The sequence below is a fragment of the Carassius auratus genome, unplaced genomic scaffold (genome assembly GCF_003368295.1).
Source record: "Carassius auratus strain Wakin unplaced genomic scaffold, ASM336829v1 scaf_tig00010876, whole genome shotgun sequence".
Classification (NCBI taxonomy): Eukaryota; Metazoa; Chordata; class Actinopteri; order Cypriniformes; family Cyprinidae; genus Carassius; species Carassius auratus.
In genome coordinates this window covers 1-14,542 of record NW_020524147.1, presented here as the reverse complement: position 1 = coordinate 14,542, position 14,542 = coordinate 1, and the positions used below count along the sequence as shown (strand labels likewise).

At 34.9% G+C, this 14,542-nt stretch overlaps 1 pseudogene; it reads right to left on the bottom strand.

Moving 5' to 3' along the window:
• Positions 1-2,718: 2,718 nt before the first annotated feature.
• LOC113072895 (gamma-aminobutyric acid receptor subunit pi-like) lies at positions 2,719-11,253 on the bottom strand (annotated as a pseudogene).
• Between the last annotated feature and the right edge of the window lie 3,289 nt (positions 11,254-14,542).

Genomic DNA, 14,542 nt, shown 5'->3' with positions numbered 1-14,542 from the left:
AAAGCCAGTTTCTCAATACACATAGAGAAACTTTTTATAACCAAGTTTGGTTACAAAAAAAAAAAAAAACGAATATTGAATATTTTTACCATTATTGCTCCTGAGGCGATGTTGTTTAATGAACACAAGTGTATGGTGGGGCAAGTTGTCACAAGGGAAACTTGATGTTAATCAGCCTGTAGGCTTCGGGTGTGTGTGTGGGGGGGGGGTCCACAGTGTCCATAGTAACTGCTGCCACAATGCATGGCAGTGTGTTTGTTATGAGTTTACTTTACACAAAACTTGCGTTTGTTCTGTATTTCGAGGGTGTGTGTGAACGCAGATTGATACGAGATACATAAAGTAGTTTAACTTTTTAAACTTTTGTGTAGGCTAATTGAACTCCACTCAAATGGAGCTGCTGAAATATAGTCCTTTTGATAATATTAGTCTACTCATGTGAGCCCAGTCTCTTCTAGAAAATGAAAAGTCTGACCAAGACAATTAAGCTCCAGTGTGCAATGGTTTGAATCTGTTAAACAGAATGTCAAATGTGTGTTGAGAAAGCTCATTTTAAGAGTGAAATAATGTTCTGTAACTTTCAAAGAGTGATTGAACAACTTTTTCTCCTCAAGATGGACCCAGTTTACTCAGAATGTCCCATCCACTTTCACAGATCAGCCATAAGGGAATATGGTCTTGCTGACAAAATCAATACTAAATTGTATATATACAAACACTGCTGGAAGATGACCTCATCCATAATTCAGTTCTCAACTGTATTCTTCAGATAACTCTCGTAGACACACAAATCCTTGTATATATGCTGCACTATTGAATACAAATGCTGGATATTCTGCTTAACACACACATTCCTTTGCATCATGTGGACAGAATATAAAATGACTGGTGCTTCACATGTGACCTGAAATCTGAAAATAGAGCAGAAGGGGCAGGGCTTTTACCCTTTTTGAGAGAGGAAAAGAGGGGACAAAAGTGGAAAATGATCCATGTTGTACAGCTTTTGACCTTCCTTGTCTCTGAGCCACATGCATACCACCTGGCCCTCATTGCTCCAGGTGCAGACAGAATGTATCGGCTCTTTTTCCTTACTCACCAAATGTGCTTGTTGACTCAGAGAATTTGGAGAGTGCGGTAGGGAGTAGAGAGCAGCTCATCTGTGCAGAAAGTGGTGTGACTCAGTGACATAATGCACCGTGGCTGCACCTTTCATTGTTCTGCCGAGCTGAATAAATAAAGGCTAAAGCTCAAACATTATATGTGCTTCACAGATTCCCTCTGGGTGATTTGTAATCTATGAAACCAGTTTCTTGCTTTGAATATAAAGTTTGTGTGACATCAATTTAAATCAATTTCCTGTGATACAGTATGTGCTGCTTACACACAGAGACATGTATATATAGAGTTATATAGGCTATACAATGTATTACTACTTGTATGTTACATATATGTGTGTTTTTTTAATTGTTTTTATTTAGAATAAGAATTATTTATTTTGTGTAATTTTATTTTATTATATTACTGTATTATTTTTTACTTTGTATTTTTTTTTTACCTTATTTTAAGTTGTATTCAAGGCAGTATATATATACAAATAACAACAAATAACAATAACAATAACAAAAAACAATTAATGTAATATATATAGGGCACCATGTTAATAGCCTAATAGCATATTGCAGTGCACAACTAATGCTTGCAGCTGTCATGTGTCTGAATGATAGTGAAGGTGGTTTGATGAAGTGGGCTGATTATTTGGCTTGGCAGCCCCTGCTCTTGATATCCATTACCCTTTTGTGTGATCCTAGATGAAGAAGGATAAAGATACTGAGCATGGCTGACTGGACAACTCAGTGGGATGTTAACAACCCCATGGCCCATATTCCCACCTCTTCATCTATTTAACCATCTCTGACACGCTATCTTCAGGATTAAGAGACAGCTGATTATACAGGTTTGAGACCAAGATAATAGGTATTGCGTCGTACTCAAGAAAAAGATGAGACAGACCGAGACTCTTTTTAATGGAGAAAATCAATGACAATTGCTGAGATGTCTATTTTGATCAGAGTCCTTCAAAGTGAAGTTGACGTCACAGCACCACCATGTGGTTGGGTTTCAATTAGGCCTTGAATAATGATGATGTTGTTAATGAAATGTTGGTAAATTAAGTGGCAATTGTTTTTAACGAGGAAGCTAAGAAATCACATTCTGGAAGGTGGAATACAAATAAGCTGACAAATGCGCAAATATTAATCTTTCAGTAAAAAGATTTTATTATCCTAAACATTAATTTTACATGCATAGTGAGACATGAAACAGCTTACTACATCGAAAATAAACAAATAAAAATAAAAACATAAAATTATATATATATTGAAATATTAATTTTATGCCTCTCAATCTGAGGCTCAGTTTTTAAATGCAACATTATTTTACTAACAGTGTTCATTTACATGCTGAAATCAAGATTTTGTCCAGTGAGCATTTAATGTATTATAAGCTACTATAAATACTGCAAAGGAATGTGCATATATTGTGAAATTAGAACAAACTGTTATTTTCATTTCTGGAAGTAAGTGCTAAAGACCAGTTTTTGGCATCAAGAACAGCGCTGACAAGGGCAGTAATATGCTGCAGCGACAAATGTACTGCCATTTTGTGGTAGGACATTACAATTTGTAAATTTAGCTACCATTATTATTATTATTATTATTATTTTGTACAGTACAGATAAATCTGGCAGTTTCATTTGTCAAAATGTTAATAAATGTTTTCAGACAGCAGTGTGTACATGTAAATGCACGGAAGAACAAATAAAATGATTTTTTTTTCATACAAATATTATGTTCTGTCTTGAAACATATTACTTTAAAGCCAGTCTTATGGATTGTACAACTGTTTATTATCTGTGGAAACAGATGCAGAACTCCTCATGCATGGAAAACATAGCAACATGGCCTGTTGTCTCTCTAACTATGGTATGCAACTTTCATGCATTATTAAAATAACAGTATTAATAATAAATATTATTTGGTCAACGTCATTTGCAATATTCCGTCAGTATATACAAAAACAAAATGCTTCTTGGCGAAGTAATATTGCCATTGTAATTCAAAATCTCAGTGCAAAAGGAGAACATAAATATTTGTGCAGCTTGAGCACAAGATATATTCACCTGTTAGAAGTATGACATTAACAGTAAAAGAAAAGATTTACCTACAAAGGTCAGGTGAATAACATGTTCGTGAAAAAGGTCATACAAACCGGGAATTTTTTTATGACATATTGATAACAAATCATATTGACAGTGGTAAAAAATGTATGCTGCAAACTATATGCAAATAAGAACAATTGACATTAACAATGCATAAAAATCTGCCAAGAAGTCTTGTAAATGTCAGAGTTGAATATGCCATTCGCAAATTTGCACATCACTGTTTCAGTTTTGGCATTTTCACAAAAATATTCTGCTATCAAAAATACTGTAGTGCAGTTCTTAAAGGAATAGTTTCCCAAAAATGAAAATGACTCACCCTCAGGGCATCCAAGATGTGGATGATTTAGTTTCTTCATCTGAGATTTAGCAGCTGTTTGAACTCTCATTCTGACAGCACCCATTCACTGCAGAGGATGCAAGCAATGTGATGCCAAATTTCTCCAAATCTGTTCCAGCGAAAACAAACTAATGTACATCTTATTTCGCCTGGGGATGAGAAAAAAAATCTACATATTTTCATTTTTGGGTCACCTATTCTTTTAATGGCCCAACTTTAACTTGGTCAAAGACCTTTAGATCAGATAAAAGCATTTCAATAACAATAAATAAATAAATACATACAACAATATACAGCAGAATAAATAAATGATCATGCAAATAACAGAGAATCATTCATAATCAGACTTCTATCCCTAAGAGAATATTTCCATACAACTCACACAGATAAAACACCAGGAGAAAATGAGTCAAACCAGCTTGATATTTGTTTGGCAGCTGATAACAAGACATGACTGCTGAATTTGCAAATACATACAGTAGATGCCCCAAAAACAATGCATAACTTGTGCTCATATGAATTCAGATCGTAGTTATGAACATTAGATACACATTAAGTCTTTGGTTCAGTTATGATCACTATAGCTGTCAAACATGCTGAAACGATTCTGAAGTTCAATTAATACTTCTGTCAACAGTGATTTATAAATCATGCTTTTTTGTGCTAAAACACAAGTAATTAGACTTACATTCATGTCAATTTTTAAATTGTTGTACAGATATCGCAATTTACAGCTAGGCCGATTTTGTTGTGGATTTGAGTGAATCTAAAGCTCCATCGGAAAATGAAGGCCACATATTTCTGACACAGAGATGTAGACATGGTACAAATCTGTATACAGTCCACACTCACTCAAGGAATGATGCATACTTGGGGTGACATGAACACAGTCAGTCATACTCAAGTTGAACTGAAATGCATGCTGACATGTAAGAGTAAAAACCCTTAGGTAAACTGTGACACAGAAAGGGACACACATACATCACTATTGACCCTCAACACACACACACGCACAGACAACAGGAGCTTTAGAAGTACAAGTAGTATGTCCAGTAGAGGAGGTTGATGACGATGAAGGACAGGGGGAAGGTCAGCCTTGAGTAGTTGTCGATGTAGTGCGGGTTTTCCACTTTGCAGCAGTTCAGACAGCGCACGATTTGGCGAGCCGTCGACATGCACTTGGTGCAGCGGGTTTGTGGCTGCGAGGTATTGATGTCCTCCTTACTTTCACTGGGGGTGGGGTTGCTAGTGCTGCCCATCCGGGACAGCATCTCCTCCCGTTTACGGGCCCGCAAAGCATGACTGCCGATGGAAGTGACGATGCCATTCATCTCATCCTCACGCTCCTGCATTTCCTGCCCATACTGATGCAACGATGAGATAAATGTGTTTGATTTATAGTTATGAATACTGCAAGGTGACGATTATAAAATTCATGGACAATTAAAAAAAAATGCTTTTGGATTTTTCTCAATATTTTTTAAAGTTCACCTCAAAATGTTAATTTGCTGAACATGTACTCACCCTCAGGCCAGACAGATATAGATTAATTTGTTTTCCCTCTGAACAGAAAGCATTAAACCACTTGCTCACCAATGGATCCTTTGCAGTTGATGGGTGCCGTCAGAATGAGAGTCCAAACAACAAATGTTTCATCAAGAAATTTTTTACTTCATCACTTAGTCGATGCTTATGGCGAAAATGTGCATCCTCTATCCGTAATATCGCTTTTTTCAGTCAAATTTGTTGTTAATTGATGGACTGGACTTGTCCAAGTCGTGTGGATTAGTCATGGATTATTGTTATGTTTTTATCAGTCATTCCCATTCACTCTAGAGGATCCATTGGTTAGCAAGTAATGCTAAATTTCTTTATATTTTGATTAAGGAACAAACTCATTTACATCTTGGAATGCTTGACAGTGAGTTCATTTTCACAAAATGTTCATTTTTGAGTGAGCTATTCCTTTAAGGTCTTAATATTCTTAATATTAAACAAACATTTTTAGTTAGTTAGTGTTATTTATGTATATCAGCTCAGTTGTATTCACTAGATTCCAATATATTCAAGTCAGTATTTTGAGTAAATGGAAAGACCTTAATGTTAATGTTGAAGAGCAAAAGTAGGAGATTGCGTGTCACTGCAGTGACATTTGCACATCATATACAGTTCTCATTGAGACTTGATTCATTAAAGTACAGTATATGTCAATTAATGCAACAAAAAATGGATTAAACTGATGCAAGCTTTCATACACTGAAATGGACTGAACACAGTAAACATCTATGACAATTGTGTTGCTATAAGTAAATTTAACAAGCAGCATACATAATTTTTTATAGGCCATAATTATTTTAACAAAGACTCTCACCATATATGCATTGGCAGCGTTTTGGCTGGTGTAATGTGCAGAAATGAGCGACTGCATACTCAATCAGAGCACCAAAGATGAAGCTGAAGCAGATGCCCAGATACACATCGATGGCTTTGATGAAGCAGTTGGCATTGGGTAGAGAGGTGCGGGCTCCCATCATAAGGGTGGTCATAGTTAAAACTGTGGTCACTCCTATGAGTTAAAGACAAAGAGTATTGAGTTATAAAACATCAATGAATCCAATACCCAAGAGAAATGAACCAAGAGAAAACTGGTGTTGTCCCATGTTCATGTGGTATCTAAGGATTGCTTTCTGTTTTTACCTATGCAGATGCGAGCAGGTACTGAAGATTGACTGATCCAGAATGAGACCCATGACAGGACCACCAGAGCACTGGAAGGAACGTACGTCTCCAGAATGAAATATAAAATGCTCCGCTTGAGTTTAAAGTGGAAGATCAACTTTGGGTAATTACCTGTTACATTATTAAAGAGAAAGTAAAAACATCAATACAGCACATAAAATCTTCAGTGTGTGTGTGTGTGTGTGTGTGGACATACCAGTCTCATAAACGGCTTCAGATTCAGAGGTGTAGTGATCCTCAAGGGTGTACTGAGCCAGCTGTAAATCATCAAGACCGCTAACTGACTGGTTTCCCCGTGTCCAATGGAAAACCACATCTTTCACATTATATCCCCCTGCGGAAAAAAGGATATATACTGAAGAGCCAATTATCACTACATAATGAGTAATTCCACTGCTGAGAGCTGCTATATTTCCACCAAATTACACTTATACGAGTAATAAAAGCATTCAATTACCACTAATTTATATGCAATGCTACTAGAGCATTACGCTATGATATAGGCATTACCATAACATTAGCAATGCAGTCATTTGCAGGCCAGTGAAAGTTAATTCACGAGTTCCCTTTACGGAAAGTTGCTAAGTAAGGATTACAACAGTTTTCTGATTCGGTTAGCTTGTAAAACACATCCTTGTTAGCATTTTCTGATCTTTTTTTTTTTTTTATCAGCTAGACAACAACAATTATACTGCTTGTTTAATCACTTTATACAGTGTATTTACAGTTTGAAAAAAAAATGATACAAGAAAATGTTTTAGCTAAATAGAATTTCATCATCTAACAAATTTAAGCAATGTGTTCTTGTAAAGTCATTATTTTGTTAAAATATAATAGTGTCTTGATCAGCTAATTATTGGACTCCCAATCGAAGGGTTGTGAGTTCTAGTCTCGGGCCGGCAGGAATTGTGGGTGGGGGGGGTGCATGAACAGCTCTCTCTCCACCTTCAATACCACGACTTAGGTGCCCTTGAGCAAGGCATCGAACCCCCAACTGCTCCCCGGGCGCCGCAGCATAAATGGCTGCCCACTGCTCCGGGTGTGTGCTCACAGTGTGTGTGTGTTCACTGCTCTGTGTGTGTGCATTTCGGATGGGTTAAATGCAGAGCACAAATTCTGAGTATGGGTCACCATACTTGGCTGAATGTCACTTCACTTTCACTTTTTTTTTTGACTGTTTCATGGTGGGATTTTTGGTGAATGGTATTAAATCCAGTTACGGTTGATTTGACAAACAAACAAACTAAAATAAATAAATAAATAAAAAGTATTCCCCCTAATAGTAGGAATCCACAGCAGTAAAAAAAAAAAAAAAAAAAACCTATACAATATTTAACCCACTGACCTAGGACACGTCCCCAATTGCCATTTTTGAAATCTGTTTTCAAATAATGTTAATTACTTCTTTTTTTATCATAACCAAAAAAAAAAAGTTCTGGGTTTTAGCAACGAAAAATAAGCAGCTTTATTATTGCAGCATGTTGTATTCTGTTGTAATACAAAATGTGCACCTCAAGATGGCACTGTGTCACACAAAGTTTAGTGTGCAAAATAAATCTCATAAAAATAACTTGCTGCACAGATTAAATATTTTTCCTCCATCTAGATCATAAAACATTGTGAAATGTGTTGTCCTGATTCCACCCAGCAATTAGTTAATCAAACAAGAAGCACATACTGATTTGTGAATACTAGCTAAGTAAACTTTAGCTGTCACACAGTAATAGCTTGTGTCGCTAATTTAACTTAGTTTTTATGTCCTGCTGAAAATACCAGCACACACAACTAAGAATTAACATGCTGGCCAAGGCGAGTTTATATTTTTGATTAGACGATGGTCTACAATAGCTGGCTCATTTATCTCCTGCTGCATATTGTGTGAGAAATCCATCTAGTATTGCCAAAAAACACATACAGCAGTCTCTGTTAAGGTAGAAGCCAGTTAAAGATGCCAGCATCCAAAACACACCATATGCTGGTGACCAGTCATAAAACTAGTCTTTTCTGCAGGGTAATGTCCATTTCAACTGGCCAAAATCATCAAGCACATGTACTGTAACACCAGCTGACAAAGTAAACCTTAAAATATTTTGATTGACTGCTTCCTTATCTTATAGTGGCTTCAGAATCAATGCAACATATCAGCATAATTCTTATGTTTCTAAATAATATAAAACCTTTTTAATATTCATACATGCCAAGGTAAACACTCACACCGAAGTCTCAGGAGAGTGAGCTTAGAGAATACCTTGTATGCAGATGAATTTTTACAACTTAAGGGACATTGGTGTGTACACCTAGGAGCATCCATCATTAGTGAAATGAATATTTCACAGGAACTTTACAAATTTAGAAAAAGTCTTAAAACATGCACATATTTTAAAAGTTTTATGCCTGCCACGCAGCATATGTGCACTAAATCACACTTTGGTGGGGACACAGCAATCTGTACTGCAGATTCAGGAAGAGACTAAATAAGGTCAGCTCAAAACACACCGTTCTCATTCAGACATTCACTTACTATTGCAATAACATTTATGTGCATGTAAAACGTGTAAACTGATAAAAAAAATCTTCATTAATATATAGTATACAGTAAATTTACTATATAGTATAGTAAATATAGTAAAAGTATATATTAAAATTATATTAGAATATATATTTAAAATTGAGATAAATTTTTTTAAATATTTTTAACATAAAAAATAACATGAAAAATAACATTTATAGTATATATTATTAAAATTAAAAGTATATTAAGCATATTTGTGTATATTGGAAAGTTATAAATACATTTTAAACCCTGCAATGAGTCTTTCGTATTTTAGAATAACACAAAATATGTGTTACAGTATGGTGCATTTATCTATAAGGTCATGCATAAAAATATAGTCATGTGTAGCCTAGGCCTATATAAATGCACTTAAGCAATTGAAAGTGAATGAAACCCACTGTAAATTGTTTTAAATCTGGCTATAGAAAAAGCACATTATTTGAGACCTACAGCTTTCAAGTTGAAGGGTGCACGTCTGTCTGTCCATGGGATATTTGGTTAGATCCATACTGCAGGCCACCGTTGTAGTAATTCTACAGAATCAGAGAGAAAAAAAGAGTGACATACATGAGAGAATGTTGTTGCTTATATAACATTGGAAATCAGCTCACTGTCTGTGGATGCTACTTTCGAGCTTAATTTTTTTATGCCAGCTGCCCCATCTGTACACAAGCTTTGAGTCCCTTGCCACTGCTTCTATTCTTACCCTGTTTTCTGCTATTGTGAACTCTTCCACTTGGCCATAATTATCCCTGCCTCTTTCTAGTTGTTCCCTTAAACCCTAATCACTCCATCAATCCTCTCTAGTCAGTCCTTTAACAGTGAACACTTTCCTCAACCTTTCACAAGACCCCAGCAGTGTCTGACTGTAGAGCAGATCCGGTGAATGACACCTCAGTACCTCAGGGCATACAGCACAGTTCCGTTGGGGAATATCCGGATCAGTCTGTTTTCGACAGTGATGTCATGCAGGAAAGATTTCTTGGAATCCACAATGAACGTATCAGGGACCCAAAGGAGCTCTACCAGTCTCCCATCCAGACTCAAGCTCTTATTGCCATCCAAAACACAAGCGTTCATCTGTCCAGCGCTGACGAAGAAAGATGGTGGCTGTGTAATCCTGGGGAGGTTGAAGAGAGATGGCTTATTTCAGCCATGAGCACCACAAGCTTAGATTTTACATCATACACTCAGCTTATACAACTCAAGATCAAACAGTCTCTTTGAAATATGGGTCAATGATGTGACTCTCAGTTTTATCTACTCAGATTTTTAAAAAGATACATTAAAAATTAGTGCTGTCAAATGATTAATCATGATTAATCACATCCAGAATCCAAGTTACCCCATCTTTGAACTTTTGCCATCTGGCCGGTACTTCAGAGCCGCAATACCAGGACCGTCAGGCATAAAAACAGTTTTTGTGGGGCTTAAAAAACTATAACTTACATTTTTTTAATATAATATTATACTCTTTAAATTATATTATATTATATTATATTATATTATATTATATTATATTATATTATATTATATTATATTATATTATATTATATTATATTATATTATAAATGTTAACACATAAATTTACATAATTCAAATCTAAAAATAATTATAATAATTGTTGTGTTTTTAAAGTATAAGGAAAATATTTTATTACTTGATTACCAGGAGATCAAGTTATGATATTTTTAAGTACATATTTACAAGGTCAACATAAAAAAAATCTTAAAACACATGAAAGCAACATGAATGTTAAAATGACATTTCTAATAAGTTAGCACTTTTCATCATAAACTAATTTTTTATTACAATTTCTTCTTTTCATCCCCTCAAGATACAAATAAAGATTTTCTCATTATGCCTTCTTATTAGTTGTATACGCTTTAAAGTAAACATTTACAGAAACATTGAATATTTTGTGATACCTTAGTTTAATATTTGGATTACTTGTGGTGTGTAAGAGTATCATACCATGTTGATTTCTGATATGGTGTCTATGCTGGCGATATCCAGACTCATTCCAATAGTTAACAGGCCCATCTAAAAAACAAAACGCAACAACAACATGCACTGCATTCACTACAGAGTGACAACACTGCTAACAGAGAAAGACAGCAGAAAAGAGTTCTTAATTTACATGTGTTACAAGATTTGGACTGCATCAACTCAAGCCCGGAGCATTTCCACTGAGTTTACATTTTTTTAATTGTAGTTGTGTTGATGATTAGGACTTTAATAGAAGAAAAAATCCACTTATGCAAGATAATAGTTTGAGTAAATGTAAAAGCTTTGATCGCCGTACTGCCAAAGAATGGCCTAAGGTACTTGTTGTATCCCTTCATCAGTTTCTGAATGGTGGGAGGCAAGATCTCCTCTGTGCTGGCGACACAGCCATCCATGCTCCTGTAAAAACAGCAGAACCACAAAACATACAAATACACACACATTAAGCCTTAAGTCAGTGCAGAAAAGCAGAAAGTCAATGTTACTTCCACCGAGCCAAGGCATGTTTTAATCATGTGGTCTTAATTGCCATAATTTATGACCTAGATTTGAAACACTGTGTATTTTTAGGCTTCACTTTTTCTCATTAAAACACTGCTGCCGACTGTTGCATGTGCGTTTTGAACATCCTCAGCGATAGTAGAAGCGACTGTGTTCTTTCCCGCAGAGCGAAGCCTCTGTTTTCTACAGTGTAAAAGGCCCATGAGCTTCAGATATTATTCAGCTTCAAAGTAACAACCGCACAGAGCACAGCAGCACATGTAGGAAATAGTTCAAGAGACGTCTGAAGAAAAAAACCTGCTTGGTTGACACTATACAATAACCTTATAAATATTCTAGAATGAACAGAAACAAGTACTGTGGCCAAGCACTGCAGGAGGTGGATTTTTACTGTGGCAGATCTCTTCCGTTCCTTCTTTAGCTCGCTCAGACATCACCCAATACAATATTCATCTTTTCTATAAATACATACTGTCAGTCCAAAAGCGTACATGGGATGTCTGAGATTACAAAATGGACATAATAGAAAGTTTAGGGGAGTAACAATGAAACAATTAGAGCAATAAAACATTCTGATGTAAAATGAATTGGAAATATTAAGTTTGAGCAGCAGTTTTAGATCTCTAATCAAAGTAGACTGTAGACTTATATGTGACTGATTTATGCAATGTGTTTGCTTTCACTGAATCTCAAGATGCTCTTTGGATCATTCACAAATTATACTGAAACAATCAATTATCAGATTTCACAAACATGTGGAGTTCATAGAACTTGAGTGCTGGCAGTCATCAAAATAAAAGATGCAAATCAAATGTTAGAACCTTATGAAATTCATGTTAATTTTGCTCACAATATACAGTACTCAAAAGTCATACAGTATTTTTTTTTTTTTTATAAATGAATACTTTTTTCAGCAAGAATACATTAAATGGATAAAAAGTGATGGTAAAGATGTTTATAATGGTACTATTAAAGATCTCTGTTTCAAATAAATGATGTTTTTTGAACATCATAAAAAGGTATCACTGCTTCCACACAAATATTAAGCAGCACAACTGTTTTCAGCATTGAAAATAATATGAAAGAAATAAGAAATTTGAATAATAAGAAGAAATGTCTTAATAAGCTTCATCTTATTAGAATAATTTCCGAAGAATCATGTGAAACTGAAAACTGCTGAAAAATCTTAATTCATTAATTAATTTATAATGTCATATTATTTATTAATAAATATTATAATAATATTTCACAATGCTGCTATTTTTTTACTGTATTTTTGCAGCCATAGTGAACATAAAGAGCATTATTTTTTATTTTTTATTTTACTGACCCCGAAATATAATTTGTGAAATAAATTAATTAATTAAAAGGAATCAGAAAAAAAAAACATTCTGTATAGGCTATTAACTTAAACCTAAAATATAAACATGATTTGCCAGAAACAGTTCAAATTCACCTATATCAGTTATGAGACATTTTTTCTGACATTTTCACCCATATTATGTACAGAATTATGCATGATAAAAATGCACACACACACACTTGTATGAAGAAAAAAAACTGGGAAAGATCAAAAGAGGGGAAGTGAGACAGATGGTGAGAGAGTGTGAGAGACACAGAGAGAGTTTGGAAGACAGACGGAGAGCTCTAGGTCATTGACATGATGGCTCTATTATTACTCTCATTAAACTGTTACTAAAATCTAAAATAAATTAATAAATTAAACAAGAAGCGAACCATGCATGTCACTGCCTCCTACATTACCCCCTATAAACACATAAGGCTGTTGGAAAACATTTTTCACCTCTCAGACACATCTGATTGTGTTCTGCATCACTGCAAACTTGGTCGAGAAAAGATTTTCTACATGATGTATAGCTATTTTCACTGGTAAGCACAGCTAGCATTTCAGAATGTCTGTTTTTTAGGATGCTTTTCCAGATGAAGTCTGACTCCACATGTCACACGATAAAGCTGAAGTGTGCAATTTTTTGATGTTATGATATTTTTCCTATCTCAGCTTAATAAGCAGAGACAGCTAAAAGTAAGCCATTTGTAGGTTATAACACTATGTCTCTGTGGTTTAGCAAAACATTGCTCTGTTTGTTTAAGCATCCTGACACAGAAACACTGGCTCAGCAATGACGTGACTTTGGGGATGGGACTATCTGACAATCTGACAATGGCAAACAGTCATTATTTTCGCAATATTCTTTGCAATTCTGAGACCGTATGACACTAGTGGCACAGAAATTACACACTTAAGCTTGGTCGTCGATGCTAGTCAGAAAATCAAGATGGAGTTTTACCTTTGGGGTGTTCAGTAATTCTATAAAAGAATTTAGTATTTAGAATACAGGTAAAAAAAAAGAAAGCCATATCATCAAAGCAATGCTAGTTGTGTTGTTTCATTTAAGCTGTGTGAATTTTAAATCAAACAAAATTCTTCTAAATGGAACTGGATACAAATAAAAAGAGTGATTATGTGCCAGACTTGTCTATTTAGTAAGATTAGACATTTTTAGTGTTGGGAGGCAACACATTGTTTGCTGCCCCCTTTAGGCTGAAGTCCAGTCATGCGTGAATGAGTGCTGGGTTATTGGTCTGTGAATGCTGGGTAGACAGTTTTTTCTCTGCTAATTTGGACATACTCTCTCTCTCTCATGATGATCCATGATAACAGTTCAAAGACTCGGTGAAACAAGAGCCATTTCTTTCTGACATGTCAGAGTCATAATGATTTGTATCAGCGATTCATCTGCAACATGTACAGTATAGGCTACGATTTGTATGAGCCAAGAACTTGAATTTAACTCATAGTGTGAAAATTAAGTATGATTACAAATGTTACAAGTAAACCTAGTGGAAATATGTTTTACAAGTTGGTTTTAATAACTAGCATTAGGATTTATTAAGATTAGGGTTGTTGTTTTTTTTTGCCAAGTGATATAAACAGTATTGTTTAATTTAAAAACTTTCAATTAAATATAAATTGATTCTCATTTCACAGAAAACTGCAAAATATGATGTAGAGTCTACATCATATTTTGCAGTTTTCTGAGACACACAATTAATTTGATAAATACGATTAATAGATCTTTAATAAAAAAATAAAAAACATCATAATTGGGCAGTAAGTTTTTCTGCAAGAAAAAATGGCAGGGTGTCTAGGATGTTTTTTTAA